This window comes from Fukomys damarensis, unplaced genomic scaffold, assembly GCF_012274545.1.
Source record: "Fukomys damarensis isolate Sample0158 unplaced genomic scaffold, DMR_v1.0_HiC HiC_scaffold_29, whole genome shotgun sequence".
Taxonomy (NCBI): domain Eukaryota; kingdom Metazoa; phylum Chordata; class Mammalia; order Rodentia; family Bathyergidae; genus Fukomys; species Fukomys damarensis.
Genome location: NW_022900941.1, coordinates 8,444,235 through 8,460,225, shown reverse-complemented (window position 1 = coordinate 8,460,225; position 15,991 = coordinate 8,444,235). Strand labels below are relative to the sequence as shown.

At 53.3% G+C, this 15,991-nt stretch overlaps 1 protein-coding gene across 2 annotated transcripts in view; it reads left to right on the top strand.

Moving 5' to 3' along the window:
• Gli2 (GLI family zinc finger 2) overlaps positions 1-15,991 on the top strand; it is a 232,933-nt gene that overhangs the window by 18,495 nt on the left and 198,447 nt on the right. The gene's annotated exons all lie outside the window — the stretch shown is intronic.

The window sequence follows — 15,991 nt, the reverse complement described above, 5'->3', positions numbered from 1 at the left end:
TTTTTTTTTTTTTTTTTTTTTTTTGGGGGTGCTGTTTATGGAAGCCAGAGCCTCTTGCATACCAGGCAAGTGCTCTACTCCTGAGCTACATTGCAGCCCCTCCGCCTTACTTCTTGAGCTCATGGAGCACAGTTATAAAACTATTTTCATGCTCTTTTCTGATGATTCTAATATCTGCGTCTGCTCTGGTTTAGTTTGGATTAATTATTTTACTCATTATAAATTATATTTTCCTTCATTTTTATTTTTTCATGCCTGATAATCTTTGGTGGGTGCTTGATATTATTAATTTTGTCTTGTTAAGTGGTGAATATTTTTGTTTTCCTATAAAAATTCTCGAGGCTGGGGATTTAGCTCAGTGGTGGTGCCATCTGCCTTGCAAACCCAAGGTCCTGAGTTTGACCCTCAGTACAGAAAAAAAAATTTTTTTTTTCAGGTTTTCTTTGGGATGTGGTTGGTTAACTTGGAAAGTTTAATCTTTCTTTTAAGATTTGTTGGTTGGGACCAGAGTCTAGGTTTAAATAGTCCTCTCTATGGAAACAGAGTCCATACTCTGTGATGTTCATGGTTTCCCAGCCTGGTGGTGGGACAGGCTCTCTTCCCTGTTATCCTTTTGGCTGACTCTGTCCTGGTCCCTGGAGAAAGAATGCTTGCATCCCCTTGCGCCCCACATCTCTTGAGCTCCCTTTCTGTTTGGCTCTGCCCTCTCTGTTGGTTTCTTGTGTGAACCCCACCACCTGGTCTCCCCATGTGCTCACATCTATCTCCTCCACTCGGGAACCCACTCATTTCTGCCTGAGTTTCCTCTCCCTGGCCATGGCCTGAAACTCCCCCCAGACAGTAAGCTGGGCAGTGTTGGGCTCACCTCATTTGTTTCCTTCTCTTTGTTGCTTGACATGTTTCAAATGTTTTGTCTGGTTTTTTGGTGGTTTCGGGTGGGAGCTGAAATCTGGTCCCAGTTATTCCATCTTGGCCAGAAGCAGAGCATTTCATTTGCATTTTTCTTAGTAGGAGGACCTTGCCAATTTTAAATGGTGTAAAGTATTCCACAGGCCCATAGGCCTCACCCTCGACATGTTTGTGACCTGACTGGGAGTCTGGTGTGGCCAGTGTGTGAGAAGGGATGGCTGGGAGGAGCTGCAGCTGGGAGCACTGGGGATCTCTCACCCACCGTCCTGGGAGCCGAGGCCCGGGAGATCATCTGTGTGGGCTGCAGATTTGCGTTTTCCTCCCAGCACCACACACAAGCTCAGCAGCTTGTCCAAAGGCTGTGTGCACAGCCGAGCGTGGGAGCCGCGTCAGGGCAGAAAACCCCAGAGTGCTTGGGCTTGCCAGCAAAGGCACTCGGTCAAGATGTTGTCATGGGGAGAAGGGGAAAGCGGAAGTGGGAAGGGCCTGGTGTGAATGGCGCTGGCTGGGAGGCCTGGCTCCCCCCTGACTGGGCCTCTCAGGACTGGCCACAAGACGCTGGGCTTTGTCTTGCCTCCTCTGTGGCAGAGCTGGGTCCTAGGCACACGAGAGTGGCGTGGGCCCTTGCCCTGCCTGTGGGCTCAGGAGAGGGGAAGTGGGCTGGGCCCAAGGCCTGCACCTAGAGCTCCCTGTAATGTCTGAAGTCGGCTGCAGCCATGGAAAATATCTGCTGGGCCCACAGCCTTGGGAGGGGTGGCTGAGGAGGCCATAAATCATCCAGAGGGCTGGAAGAGCTGCCTCTGGTCCTCCCTGACCGGGAGGGAAGGCCAGGGCCAGGCCCTGGGGAGCCCAGCATCTAAAGGCCAGGCCAGGCCAGGCCAGCGTGGCTACTCTGTGGGGCAGGAAACTCAGAAGAGGCAAAGTGTGGGTCAGTGGGCTTTGGGGACCTGCTACCCAGGGCTCTTGCTGCACGGAGGGGGGAGTACATGGTGACTGCTCATCCAAGGACAAGCCTGGTCCAAGGCTGAGGTCCAGCTGGCCTTTCCTCCTCATCTGGAGAAAGGGAGCAGAAAGGTATGGTGACAAGGACCAGGCTCTTTGTGTGCTCCATGGCATCCGTCATGGTGCTGTCGGCTGTGTGAGGCCACACAGGCCACCAGCTGACAGTCCAGCCTCTCCCCCAGCGCCCACAACGTCCTCGACTCCCTAACTCTCAGGCCTCATCGTCAAAGGAAGGGAAGGTGCTGGCTGGTCCCAGGACCCATTCCAGCCCCAGAATTCCCAGGAGGCTTGCTCTGCCCTAGAGTTTAGGTTCCTTCTTGGGATACCAGGCCAGGGGTGGCCCTAGGTGGTATCAGAGGGGGTGTCTGGGGCCTTCCAGTGAACATCATGATGTCACTGAGGGGGTGCCTAAAAGTCAGGCCAGTCCCAAAGCCAGAAGGGTGAAGCTTTGCCAGGAGCTAGTGATAGAGCAGATCGCCCACCTGGGGGCTGGAGTGACTTCCTGAGGCTGGGTTAGGAGGTTTGTGGACCTTACTCCTAATGGCACCTGTGTGTGGAGGCTCTGCTGGAAAGGAAACCATGTTGTAATCATCCTTTGAGCTTCTTGTTGACTTGTCCCTGTGAGCCTCCAACATCCTACCCCGGGCAGACCAAGAGCAAAGCGCCCCCACTTCGCCTGCCTCCTATAGGTGGTACTGCTGTGCTAGGTCAGTTCTTGTACCCTTGTGGTCAACTCGTCCCTCTTACCAGGTTCTCAGACCTCACCCTGTCTCTTTGTGTTCACTCCTCCAGCCCCCACATTTCTGTGTGTACCTCTTTTAAAAAATCCAAACAAAACTTCTATGACGTTCCTCAGTCCCACTGGAATGTCGCCCTTTAATTCCTCTTCATCGGGTGTGCTTTTCTCCTCTCAGCCTGGCCTGGGAAGGTTCTCCTGACCCTGGATGCCCTCTTGTGCAATCCTGCGGGTGGCGGGGAGGCTGTTGAGACGGGTCTTGTCCTGTGCAGAGCAAGCTGAGTGAGAAGGAGGAGGGAGACGGCAGGGTCGGGGCTTCACCTTGGATCCCTGCAGCAAAAGCTGGGTCGACCTCTCTTCTCATGACCAGTGGCTGGCTTGGATCTTGGTGCAGTTTCACTGGTCTTCATAGTAAGGGAGAATGTGGTGGTGGCAGGAGAAAGGTAGGTTGCCAAGGAGAAAGATTCCCTCGCTTACCAGACTCCAGCAGCTTCCTCAGGCTAGAGACTGGACTGGATGGGCAGACCCGGGGAGGGGTCTAGCAGCTCTGTGGGGCGGTTAAGTAGAGGCAAGTGGAGTAAAGAACCAAGGAAGCAGCCTGGTTTGTGGGGATCCCAGGGGAGGGACATGAGACTGGAAGGTCCTCATTGTCAAGATGTCTGGGGAAGCTGCTCCCCTTGCCTCTCTGTATTCCTTCTCTCAGCCTGGCACCACGAGGGAAGGGTAAGGAGAGCTGCAGCTGGAATCCAGTGAGCTGTGTACAGAGGTGGAGGGGCTGAGGGAGAAGGGGGTATGTGGTGAGGCATTGTGTGTAGGGAGTAGAACTAGAGGTGTTATGGGTAGGGGATCCTTTGGAGGGACGCCTTGGGGATCCCTTGGTGATGGAGAGGCGCCATTACGGTCACTGAGAAGCACTCAGTCATCGTGAGAGGCCAAACAGACAGCAGAAGGAGGGGCAGCTTTTTGTCCTTCCAGGAGCCCAGGCCCTTGTCTCCCTGGGGCTCCAAGCCGTCCCCTCTATTGCAGCGCACAGCCTTCTTGGAGCGTGGCTTGGGTGGGGACTGATTTCGGTGCTTCCTGGGAAGGAAGTGACTGCTGGAGAGCTTCTCCCTTCTCATCTGGACAGTGTGTCCCCTCAGCCTGAGACAAGGATTGTTTCCTTTCTGCAGGGACAAATTAGAGCACTGGGTAAAATGCAGTCAGTCAAACCCTGTGCTCTCTTGATCTTCAGTACCGTTCACGGCAGGTGCTTAGGTATTAGGGGCACTCACAGAAGTGAGTCATGTTGGAGCCAAATATTGTTGGAGGCAGAAGGAGATGGCTCTCTTCTGCATGCAGATTCTAGGGAGACTGAGAAGCCCGAGCTGGTGGCAGTCATGGCCTCTAAGGAGGATCACCAGGTTAGAGAGCTCTGTGGAGTCAGAGATCTAGCACTGGCAGGTGAACTGGCCTGAGGCTGGCCCTGTACAGGGTCACGTTAGACTTTGTCTTTCTCACTGAGTGATAGAAAGCATCTAACTGCGCAGTGGTTCCTCTTGGTGAGCTTGTTTTAAAGACTGGAAAGCAGAGGTGTTGTGATCTTAAGGAAACTATGAGATACCAGCTGGGATTAGCACCCAGGCTAGCTGGTGTTCTCCACCTCCTAGTCCACAGCTGAGTGACCAAGACAGGAGCCAGGAGAATCATGAGGAGGTTCATGCGTGAGTCTTAGAAAAACACAACCCCAGCTCCATCATTCCCTTATTGTTAGTGGGGAGCTCTTCCTCAGCTCTGCCTGACTTAGTCTTTTTCTTCCTACCTGGACCCACCACAGCCTCCCTTCCTTTTTTAATCTTTCTCTCTCTGTACTAGCCTCCCACTCATCCACTGACCCATCTGTCCATCCATCAATCCCATGAACACTTATGGAGCACCCTGGGAAGTAACATTGTACTGGGCTTGGCAGAGACATACTTGAATAGGACCTGATTCTGACTTCATAGCGCCCCAGTGAGTGGGGTGGAAAGTGGCAGAGGAAAATGGATGGATCAGTGGACTTGCAGGATGTCAGGGGATAGGGCTTTGGTGGACATGATGTGACGGACACAGAGGCATCCCCATGGAGGAAGTGCCTAGGACCCATGGCTAGTTTAGATCCTGCACCAACACCAGGCTCTTGGTTGCCATCTCCATGAAATGAAGGCCTGCTGAGGAACCGAGCTTGGCTATTTTGTTGTGTCTCTTCCTTCAGTAAAGGTGTGGGCTGAGGAGATACTCTGAGGGCTCTTGGCTTTGTCAGTACTGAAGTGTAAGTGAGCTTGGAACTCTGCGGCTTGAGGGATCACAGAGTTAGGGTTCCTTGGCTGGGGCATGAGAGGGCGTTGAGGCCAAGGTCAGAGTTTGATGGAATAGAGAGAAGGCGAAGGCATTCCCAGTGGGGTCCACGGGGGCAGATCCTTGAAAGAGTCTGGAACCCAGCATCCCAGGCTGGGAGTTTGACCTCGCCTTCTTTACTGGCCTCATTTCCCATCTTTCCCTCTTGCTCCAGCTGGACTGATCTTGGGCTCCCTGAATGTATTCTCCGAGTCCCCAACACAGCCCTAATAGGCCAGGTGCTCCCTTTACCCCACTGCCTTCCACAGGACAGGCTCCTATCAAAACTATTGTCACATCGATTGGCTAGTGGGGGCTCAGATTTGATTATACCGAGAAAAGCATCTGGCATCTGTCCACCATCATCAACATTTGCTGAATGCACGGAAGCACTTATTGGGTTGGGGAGCATTAAAGGCCTCCGCAGGATCTGCTTACTGGGTGGAGAAAGTCCAGGCAAAAGGAATCACCTCTTAGCAAATCTGGTTTATGGAGATCACGGCAGGCTTGTCTTGGGCAGCAAGCTTAGCAACGGCCTAGTATTTAGGGGGTGCCTAGAGTCTCCGCCCTCTCTATTTGCATGGGAAGCTTGATAGGCTTTTGTGTCTACTACCAAAGGAATGGCATATGCATTTGATGGGTTAGAAACACGTTGTGGAGGGTAAGTTGGGGCCCAAAACTCAAGACATTCTGTGAAGGCTTTGGGGCAGGTAGGAGTGGGTTTTCTCACCAAGGGGGCTTTTTATGCTTTCCGTGCCAGCTGCCAGTGTTTCATGAATCCACCTCTTGAACCAGGGAGCTAACTGTGTAGCTCATGAGGATATCTCACTCTGAGAACGTTCCAACTAAGAAGAGTCCACTAGGGATGTGGGCCTGCATGTCCCCCAGGCCTTGTGCCCTGGGCAGAAGCCTACGGGTTTTCTGTGTTGTTATTTGTATGTGCCTGCCAATCTTTAGGGATTTAGAGAGGGCAGCCTCTACCCCAGAGGTATTGGGCACAGAAAGGGGCACAAAAATGGTGTTTGAGCTGACCTTTGGGCCTATGTGTGATGCCTCCAGGGCCCAGGGCTGCAGTGGGTGGCTTCTGTGATACTCTGAAAGGATATGCTGCGGAGGGGACATCACTGGTACAGGACACTGCACAGAAGAGTCTAGGATTTGTCTCCCAAGCTATCAGGAGGCAGGTCCTTGGCTTCAGCTTTTTGTTACACTTGTGAAGTATGTCTCCAGCAATTTGTTAACAGTAGGTGTTTATTTGAATGTCCTAGTTCCCCTCCCCTCCTGTCACCTTCCGTCCCTTCCCTTCCTTCGGACCAACAGGTTCTCGGTTAGCCTTTTCATAGTGTCACCCTCACCTGCACCCCTGCCCAAGTGGGAGTGAGGGGCTGTATTGCAGGTGGGCACTGGGTGGATACCACAATGAGGTGTGGGCCCAGTTCAGCACCCGAAGCCACGTGTTGTGGGCAGGAATGGTCTTCCCCAGAGTTTGCTTTTTTTACAACTCTGCTTTGCACAAGCTGCTGCAGGTGGAGAGAGCCGATACTGTTGTGAACTGGGGAGAAGCCATGTGCTCTGTAGCTTTCTTGGGATCTTAGAAGTGTGTGTTGGCATTTGAAGGCTCTGAGAAGTCCTGCACACAAGAGACTGTTTCATGGGAAGCTGGAGTTTCTAAAGCCCAATAAGGAGCATCTACTTTCTGGGTGTTCACTTTTCTCCACATAAGACCTCAGGTTGGCTCTTGGGTTCGGGTTAACTCAGCTTGTGTGGCTCCAAAGCTATTTATTACGTGTGCATTTATTCATATTCATATGTTCTGTAGCAGAAGCACCTGAGGTGGTTGTTGCTCACATCCAACCTGTAGTGTGTGTTGTATTGGCTGCAGGTGCTGGGTTCCTGCTCTAGAGAGGGCTGCATCTTCCCCCTCCTCCCTTGACCCTGTTCGGGACCTTTCCTGGAACCTCCCTGACATTGTCATTGGGTAGTTCCTTTTAGAAATGGCTTGCCAATTTAACATATCTGGGTTTTTCTCATCTTGAATAAAGAATTGAATGAGCCAAGTCAAAAATGGTGCTATAGTTTATCTGAAAAGTGAGGGGTGTGAGGAAATTGGCTGTGCAGAGCAAACTTGGGCTGAACAAGAGAGGAAAAGAGAAAAGCAAAAATAAAAGTACGCCCTGGGTCTGGGACACATAGGGTGGGCTACCATGAAAGGGGCACCATAGTGGGCTCTCTGTGGTGTCTGTGTTCTTGTATGCTTATACGCTGTCCACATCTTGTGGGAACCCACAAGTTCTTACAGATGGGGTGTGGAGAGGCAGTGCTGTGTAGATCCTGAAATCTCACCACGACTCTTCCCAGCCAGTCTCTATGCCCCACCCTGCCTCCTATCTCACTGGTTTCACTGTGTGCCCCCTGAATTCATTTGCTGGAAGCAAAACCCCCACCCAGTGCAGATGTCAATGCTAGAGGTGCGGCCTTTGAGGGGTAACTAGATTAGGTGGGGACCTAAGCCTGAGGCCCCCATGACGGCATCAATGGCTTACAGGAAGTGGAAGAGAGAGCTGTGCTAGGACGCTTGCTTTCACCATGTGGTGCTGCCCACCATGTTATGGTCTAGCAAGAAAGTCCTCGCCAGAGCCAGTATTATGCTCTTGGACTTCCAAACCTCTAGAATCATAAGCCAAATAAACTGCTGGAGGGAGAAGGGAGGTTCTGGAAGCAGTGGCACCAGGGATATTAGTCAAATCACAGCCACTTGGCTGACGCTGGCCCACACCCCCCAAACCCTATGTCCCTCACACTTAAGTGCCCTTTCCCAGGGGAGGCCCAAGAGGTATGGGATGGTGAAGAACTCACCACTGAGGGTCCCAAGGCTGGCTGAAGCCTGGGAGGTGGGCCAGCAACCATGCTGGCCTCTACTTCAGGGGCAGGGACCAGGAGGCAGTGCAGGCTGGGCAGAGGGGGCAAGGCCACTTGCGGTAGGGAGGAGGAAAAGAGGTGGGGAGAAGCCCTGCCAGCTCCTGTGCCCCCATGCCAATCTGGTGAGTGTATTAAAAAGTTTCTTTTCAATTACTTCTTTCTTGAAAATTACTAATAACGCTCTGATGGAGACAAGATTTAATTTCCCAATTGGCCTGGAAATGAGGAGACCCGTAATTGTTTGACCCTCTCACTGATGGGGAGGGGGCCTTGGCTCCCCAGAGACTGAGCAGAAATAACATCCCTCTAAATGTGTGCACCCCCAGGCTGCTGACACCAGGCATGCGGCACCCTGCTTGGCACAGCCAAGGACCCAGCCCCTTGCTCTCCTGCACCCCGGAAAAGCTGTCGCTTTTCACTCAGCCAGTGCTTTGCTTACCTCTAGAACCCCAGGCCTGGGTCCTCAGGAAAACAGCCTCAGAGCATCCTGGTCCTGGTCTTCCAGGCCAAGGGTGGCCTCCACTGGATCCCTGCCTTGGAGGCAGACTAGACTAGTGCTTCCATCAGAGAAGAGGAAAAGATGGGGCAGCCGTCAGCTAGGGCCTGCCCCATCTGTCAGGCAGTTTGCATCTCATCTGTCTCTCAAAGCCCCTTGGAGAAGAGTGTGATTGCACTCAAGGGGCAGGAAGGGGTCTGAAAGTCAGGTGCCCAAATTCTCGGGTGCAGCCTTGGTCTAATTCTGAAGGCCGTAGTCTTTCTCTCCCAGCCTCATTGTCACCAGCCACCTTCTTATGAATGCGTGGATGCAAAACGCACCTTGGATCATGGCAGCTGCCTGGTAGTACCACAGACCTGGGAACAGGACTACCCAGCCAGTTCCCCCAGGGAAACCTCCAGATCAAGCCCTGGGAAGTTTGCTGGAGTTCTTTAGAGTCTCTTCGTATCGTAATGCAATGATGAGGCAGCTGGTTTATTTAGATGCCAAATGTCACATCATGTTATCTCAGCAACTCATAAAAATCTCACCCAGCAGGTATGCGTTGTTGTGTCCCCATTTTAAGATGCATCAGCCAAGGCACAAAGGCCATCCATAGCAGAGCTGGGTGCCACAGGGCCAGTCAGAGGATGGAGTTGACATCTTCCATTGCCCTCACCACTGCCCTGGCTTTCTCCTACCTCTGGTGAACACAGACCGTCAGGCTGCTGTGGGAGGGCCTTTCCCTCCATTTCTAAGGTGTGGCTCTTCCTGGCCACCATCTTTTCTTCTCCACTGAGGGCATTTTCCTGCCCTGCTATCCCAGGGCTCCCCTGAGTCCTCTCGAGACCAGCCAGGAAGATGGTTCCAGATCGCCTCTTTCCCCAGGTGAGGAGCTGAGGTCTGGGGGCCCTGGGGCCTTCTGCTCTGCTGCTCTTCACACTGCCTCGGGGTGGTGGTGTGTGGGAAGTGACGCACCCCACTGCACTTCCTGGAGACTCATGTGTCCAGGCTGAGATGCCACAGCTGGACTGAAGGCTTCAAGGGCACGCAGGGTCAGCTGGCTCCAGACACACTGAGGAACAGCAGGCGTAGCTCAACCCGCCCCGCCCACCAGCATGAACCCCTGAACCCTGCAGTCCTGGTGTAGGAAAATATGATCCGGCCACACAAGCAAGGCTCTGGGCAGGAGACTCAGACATCCTGAGACCTCATCCACAGAGGGACTTTTGTTTGTAAAACAGGCGTTATCACTGTGACAAATGCTGTCTGGATTCCAGGAGGGGTATTTTTCCTGCTGCTTTTAAAATTCCAAATCTTCTCTCTACACCAACAGCTTCTATCTTATTCACTGTGTCTCTAGCCAGTGTTGCACACGTGCGAAAAGGAAATCAGACTGCAAACTTCAAAGGTCAGGAACAGGGGTCTCCAAGCACCTAGCGGACTCAGTCTACCTTCAGTATGCCTTCGAAGGGGATAGCTGAACTGGGTCAGTGGGACATTCCTGCCCTGGGGAAGGAATCTCCATACTTGGCTCCTCTGATTTGACCCCCAACATTCCTGTTAGTCATTCATGTGTACATCGGGGAGCTTGGCCTCCCTCAAAGGCAGGAAGAGGCCACCACCAAAGCCAGCCTGGGAAGTGCGGCGAATGGAGGACATTTTCCCAGACGTGAAGGGTTGTCTCAGGGTCTCCTCTGCCTTCCTCCAGCAGCACCCAGGCCTCTGTTGAGGATGTGAACTAGACAGTGAGTGGGCCCAGCAGAGAGGAGCCCTCGGTCACTGAGGCAGAAGGAAGTGTCTTGGTCTGCTTCCCACTGCTATAGCTGAATAGCTGAGACCAGGAATTTGTAAAGAATAAGAATAGAGGTTTATTTGGAATCTCCTGTCTCCCAGAAGCCTGTTCCCCAGACAGGTCCCAGGGGAGGGATGTCGTCCCCAAGTTCTCACTGACAGGCAGGAAGAGAAGAGGATAAACACAGCCTCTCTGTCCTAAGGGGCCAGCAGCCACGAGGGTGCTCCCTGCCTTGGCTTGAGCAGGGCATAGGGCTGGGCTAGGAACTCCCCCTTCCTGACGCCCGGCCCTGCTCGCTCTGCCCTAGGCTCTGTGTCCAGCACACTTGCGTGTGTTATTTCATCGGCGGGTTTATCCCCATCCGATGGAAGAGACTGACGCAAAGTGGTGAAGTGGCATTAGAGCAGGAATTCCTGACCATGGAGTCTGCTTGCAGGGCTGTCGTGGGGAGGCTGGGAGCTATTGTTGGGCCTGTTTAGCCACAGGTGCTCTGCAGGTTGCTGGGGGCAGAGACAACAAGACCTGCATCTGAGCCACTGCAGTGAACACAAAGGCTTCACCTCTGGAGTGACTCAGTGGTGAGGGCTTTTGTTCTACCACCTTTGAAGTCAGGCCAACCTGGAGCCCTTAGCTGAGTGGCCTGAGCCTTCTGCCTCCCATGGTCCTCAGTTTCCCTTACCTATGGAATGGAGGTCTTTGGTCTGGGTGCCTCTTGGACAGTGTCTGGACCTACAGAGGGTTCTGTGCACCTGCTGCCCAGAAGCTGTGAAGAAAACCCAGTGGCCCTGCTCATCCCTGCTGGAAGGTGAACATGGAGAGCAGGCTGGTCTCTCCGCTTCCCTCCCCTGCTCCCTGGGGCTGGATGAGCTCATGCTGTGCCTGGGCTCTGAGTGCCTGCCCAGGCCTGCGCAGCCTATGGGCCCGTGCTCCCAGGACGCCGGGGCCTGGGTCTGCCTGCTACGTGGAGACACCTTTCTCACACACCCCTGTGCCTGGGCAGGCAGGCAGCAGGTCCACCCCAAATAGGAGAGGCCTGGCCCCGGCACCCTGGCTGTCAGGCAAGGTAGGCCAGGGACATTCGACAGATGCTGAAGTTCCTAGGGAATTGCGCTGGCATCCCCATCCCTTTGTCCACTCATTCATTCAGCTGGGACATTTGAGGGCTTCTCCCAGGCTGGCCAGGATGTATTTCCATGGCTTGTCAGTGACGAGGAGATGTAACGAGGCTCCTCATTCAGAAATGGTCCAGCAGTGTGACAGTTTGTGACAAGCAGTAGCTCCCTGCTTTCCTCACATCTACTGCCCATCCTCAGAGTCTCTGTGCGAGCGCATGTGCATGCATGCTAGGCACTGCACTGTATTGTGGGGCTGCACCCCAGCTCTGCCCCATCCACTCTGGTTTTGGAGCCTCCCATGTGGGACTCACGGTGAAGCCTGGCACTGGCACCTGCAGCTGGTGATGAGGAACTAAATGGATGTTCGGGGGCATTAGAGGCTTCCTCTGTGAAATGGACAAAAGCAAGCAGGCCCCTCACTTCTGAATTCATAGCCCACGCTAGGCAGCAAGGGTCACCCAAGTCCAGTGGGCCCTTTCTGCTGCAGGGTGGAAGATTCCTGGGCTCCTTAGGTGCCTGCAGCCTGGGGGGTACCCTCTGACCTGAGCTCTTTGCCTCTTCTCCTGGAAGCTGTCTCTGCACAAACACTTCCTGGTCCACTCTGTCAAATATTGGGAGATCATCCTTGCCATTCCAGAAGTAAGGGTTTGATAGGTTCTGCTGTTGCTGTTGAGGCAGGTGAGACCCTGTAGGCAGAAGACTGTGTGCATCTTTGAATGCCAGAGGGAGTGTATTGATGTTGCTGCCTGTGTGTGCTTGTGCACGCATCTGTGTGTAAGTACATTTCTGGTTGTGCATGTGCTTGCAAGACTGTGCTCTGTTTGAAAGTTTGTGTCTTCATGAGTTTTAAGTGTGTTTTCCAGTGCACAAATCCTGTGTGTGTGCATGCACATGTGCACATCATGGCCTTGGTCTCTAGAAGGTCACGTGGCTGCCTAGTCCTGGCTATGGAAAGTGCTGCCTGGATCATGCTGATTGTGCTCAGAACCCCAGACCTTGCCCCTGGTTTTCCAACTTTCGGCAGCACACATTCTGCCTTCAGGAGCCTAAATCACAGAGAATACAGTTTGGATCTCCCTAGAATCAGCAGCTCGATGGCCCTGTATGAGCCCCCTGACCCACAGCTTCCAGGTTCCTAGCCCTCTCCTGTCCCAAATGCATCCTCTGAGCTCCCTCATGGCTGGTTCCTACTGCCTCTCCTCTCCTACTCACAGCCTCTCCTCCAAGCCTTGCTTAGCACGTCCTGCTGAAAAGCCTCCTCTGCCCCATCTGCTCCCCTTGATTCTTCACTGTGGGTCCCATTGGCCAGGGACATTCGACAGATGCTGAAGTTCCTAGGGAATTGCGCTGGCATCCCCATCCCTTTGTCCACTCATTCATTCAGCTGGGACATTTGAGGGCTTCTCCCAGGCTGGCCAGGATGTATTTCCATGGCTTGTCAGTGACGAGGAGATGTAACGAGGCTCCTCATTCAGAAATGGTCCAGCAGTGTGACAGTTTGTGACAAGCAGTAGCTCCCTGCTTTCCTCACATCTACTGCCCATCCTCAGAGTCTCTGTGCGAGCGCATGTGCATGCATGCTAGGCACTGCACTGTATTGTGGGGCTGCACCCCAGCTCTGCCCCATCCACTCTGGTTTTGGAGCCTCCCATGTGGGACTCACGGTGAAGCCTGGCACTGGCACCTGCAGCTGGTGATGAGGAACTAAATGGATGTTCGGGGGCATTAGAGGCTTCCTCTGTGAAATGGACAAAAGCAAGCAGGCCCCTCACTTCTGAATTCATAGCCCACGCTAGGCAGCAAGGGTCACCCAAGTCCAGTGGGCCCTTTCTGCTGCAGGGTGGAAGATTCCTGGGCTCCTTAGGTGCCTGCAGCCTGGGGGGTACCCTCTGACCTGAGCTCTTTGCCTCTTCTCCTGGAAGCTGTCTCTGCACAAACACTTCCTGGTCCACTCTGTCAAATATTGGGAGATCATCCTTGCCATTCCAGAAGTAAGGGTTTGATAGGTTCTGCTGTTGCTGTTGAGGCAGGTGAGACCCTGTAGGCAGAAGACTGTGTGCATCTTTGAATGCCAGAGGGAGTGTATTGATGTTGCTGCCTGTGTGTGCTTGTGCACGCATCTGTGTGTAAGTACATTTCTGGTTGTGCATGTGCTTGCAAGACTGTGCTCTGTTTGAAAGTTTGTGTCTTCATGAGTTTTAAGTGTGTTTTCCAGTGCACAAATCCTGTGTGTGTGCATGCACATGTGCACATCATGGCCTTGGTCTCTAGAAGGTCACGTGGCTGCCTAGTCCTGGCTATGGAAAGTGCTGCCTGGATCATGCTGATTGTGCTCAGAACCCCAGACCTTGCCCCTGGTTTTCCAACTTTCGGCAGCACACATTCTGCCTTCAGGAGCCTAAATCACAGAGAATACAGTTTGGATCTCCCTAGAGTCAGCAGCTCGATGGCCCTGTATGAGCCCCCTGACCCACAGCTTCCAGGTTCCTAGCCCTCTCCTGTCCCAAATGCATCCTCTGAGCTCCCTCATGGCTGGTTCCTACTGCCTCTCCTCTCCTACTCACAGCCTCTCCTCCAAGCCTTGCTTAGCACGTCCTGCTGAAAAGCCTCCTCTGCCCCATCTGCTCCCCTTGATTCTTCACTGTGGGTCCCATAGCTCCCTCTGAGCACCGCTCCAGCATCAGTGATGGTTTACTTGTCCAACCTCCGGGTGGACAAGGACCATACTGAGGGCTGCGCAGCCTTTGTCTTTGTGTCCTCTGCTTCGGGCCTGGTGTGAGTCAAGGCACTCAGGAGCTATCACTGCATAAGTGATAAGAGGGAAGGTGTTCCCTGTCTGGGACTTGGGTGCTGGCAGTGGCACATGACTGAATACTGTCTGATTCTTGATGGTCAGTTGACTGGGGTGGCAGAGACACAAGGCAAAAATTCTGGCCTGCACTTCTACTTTTGAGCAAGTTAGTGAGTCTCAGGTTCCTTGTCTGGAGGTGAGACTAAGCCCACAGAGATTAGGCTAAATGTCACCAGCAGAAGATACTCAGCCATGTGCAAGATGCCTAGTGAGCATCCTGTAAATGTAGTAATTATTGTCATTGTTGGGGTACAGCCATCAGCACTGACCCCACATACCCACCAGGCTGCTCGGCCTCGCTGGAAGGCATTCCTCTACATGTGCCCCACACCCGAGGTTCCCACTTGCTGCCTGAGTTAACTGTTTCAAGCCCAGCCCCTGGTCACGACAGCTGTCTTTGCCCTATGTGCCCTGGCCCAGACTGCCAAGCATCCTTATTTTGCTTGACCTATATGGCACCAAATGAGAATCCTGGAAGGTATATTCAAGTATAAGGTAGCTGTCTGATTCTGCCTTGGGTACCATCAGTAGGTCTGTAAGCTCTCTGGCCTCTCCGCATGCTCTGCAAGGAGAAGAAGGCAGGATGGGTCAGAGGCTCTGGCTGCAGCTCGGGGAAATCAGGCTGTGCCTTTCCCCGTGACCATCGCCAGTCCATAAGGGCTTAACGTGGCACTTTGCTGGACTCCTTGCCAGTGTGGCTGGCTCTTTCCCAAGGGGCCTTCCTTCCCACTCAGAACCCTGGGCTTCCAGGGGCTCCATCATGGGCCTTTCCCTTTCTTAGACCTGCAGGGCTCCTCGGAAGATAGTTCCTGTGCAGTCGGAAGCCACGTGCTCTGGAGGAGCACTTTTTGTGGCTTGGAATGCTGCTCCAGGTGGGAGGCCAGAATCTTTGGGCAGGGAACTGGAGCTGTCTTGGGGGCCTTCTGCCTATTCCTACGTAGACCTCCTGGTGCAGTGCTGAGGGTGTGTGTGTGCTGTGACCAGGGGCATTCAGCTGCTTAGCCAACAGCTCAGTCCTCTGCCTTCCACACGGGGCCCTGGTCTTGCTGAACAAATACTCCTCAAGGTGAGGGGGAGAGTGGAAGCTGTCCTCCGAATGGAGGTGTGGCCCTGCTCCCTTTCCTCCTTGTCAACTCAGGTCTTTAGTGGTAGCTCACATGGCTTGCAGACTTCACGCTCGTACTTTCTATGCCCAGTGTGCGGTGCTCCCCACTGCCAAGTCACCATTGTTTCCAGAGGGATCCCTGTCCAATACTCTGGTCATGTGACTCCCTGCTGTAGACTCCCTGTTGCCCCCACACAGATGAAGGGTGACAGAGCTGGGTTTTGTCTCTGTGCTTGGGGAGTTTGTTTGGTAGAGGCTGTAGAGAGGGACCAGAAGGGCTGCTGGGGAAAAGTGCTGTGATTAATTAGCAATGTCTGCCATGACCAGGATGGAAGTGGTTGGCATTGTTGATCCCATGTCAAACTTGGGACAGGATATCCAAGGCCTCCTTTCTTGAGGGAGCCTTCCCTTACCCTTGACATCCAACATCCTCTTCTGCAATTCATTACTTGTCTCCTCGGTTTTTTTTTGCGGGAGTGGGTACCAGGGATCGAACTCTGGCCCTTGAGCTTGTCAGGCAGGCGGCGGAACTACTGAGCCAAATCCCTGGCCCTCTCCTTGGTTTTTGCTTCCATGTGGCAAAGCCTCCTGAGGGTACAGAATGCAGTCATTTTGTCATCTGCAGGGGTTGGCGTGTGGCTTGGCACCTAGGGAGCAGTCTGTAAATGGGAGTGTGCAAGTTTTACTAAAAACCATTAGTACTACCTAGGAACCCCCATTGGCCAATTCCAT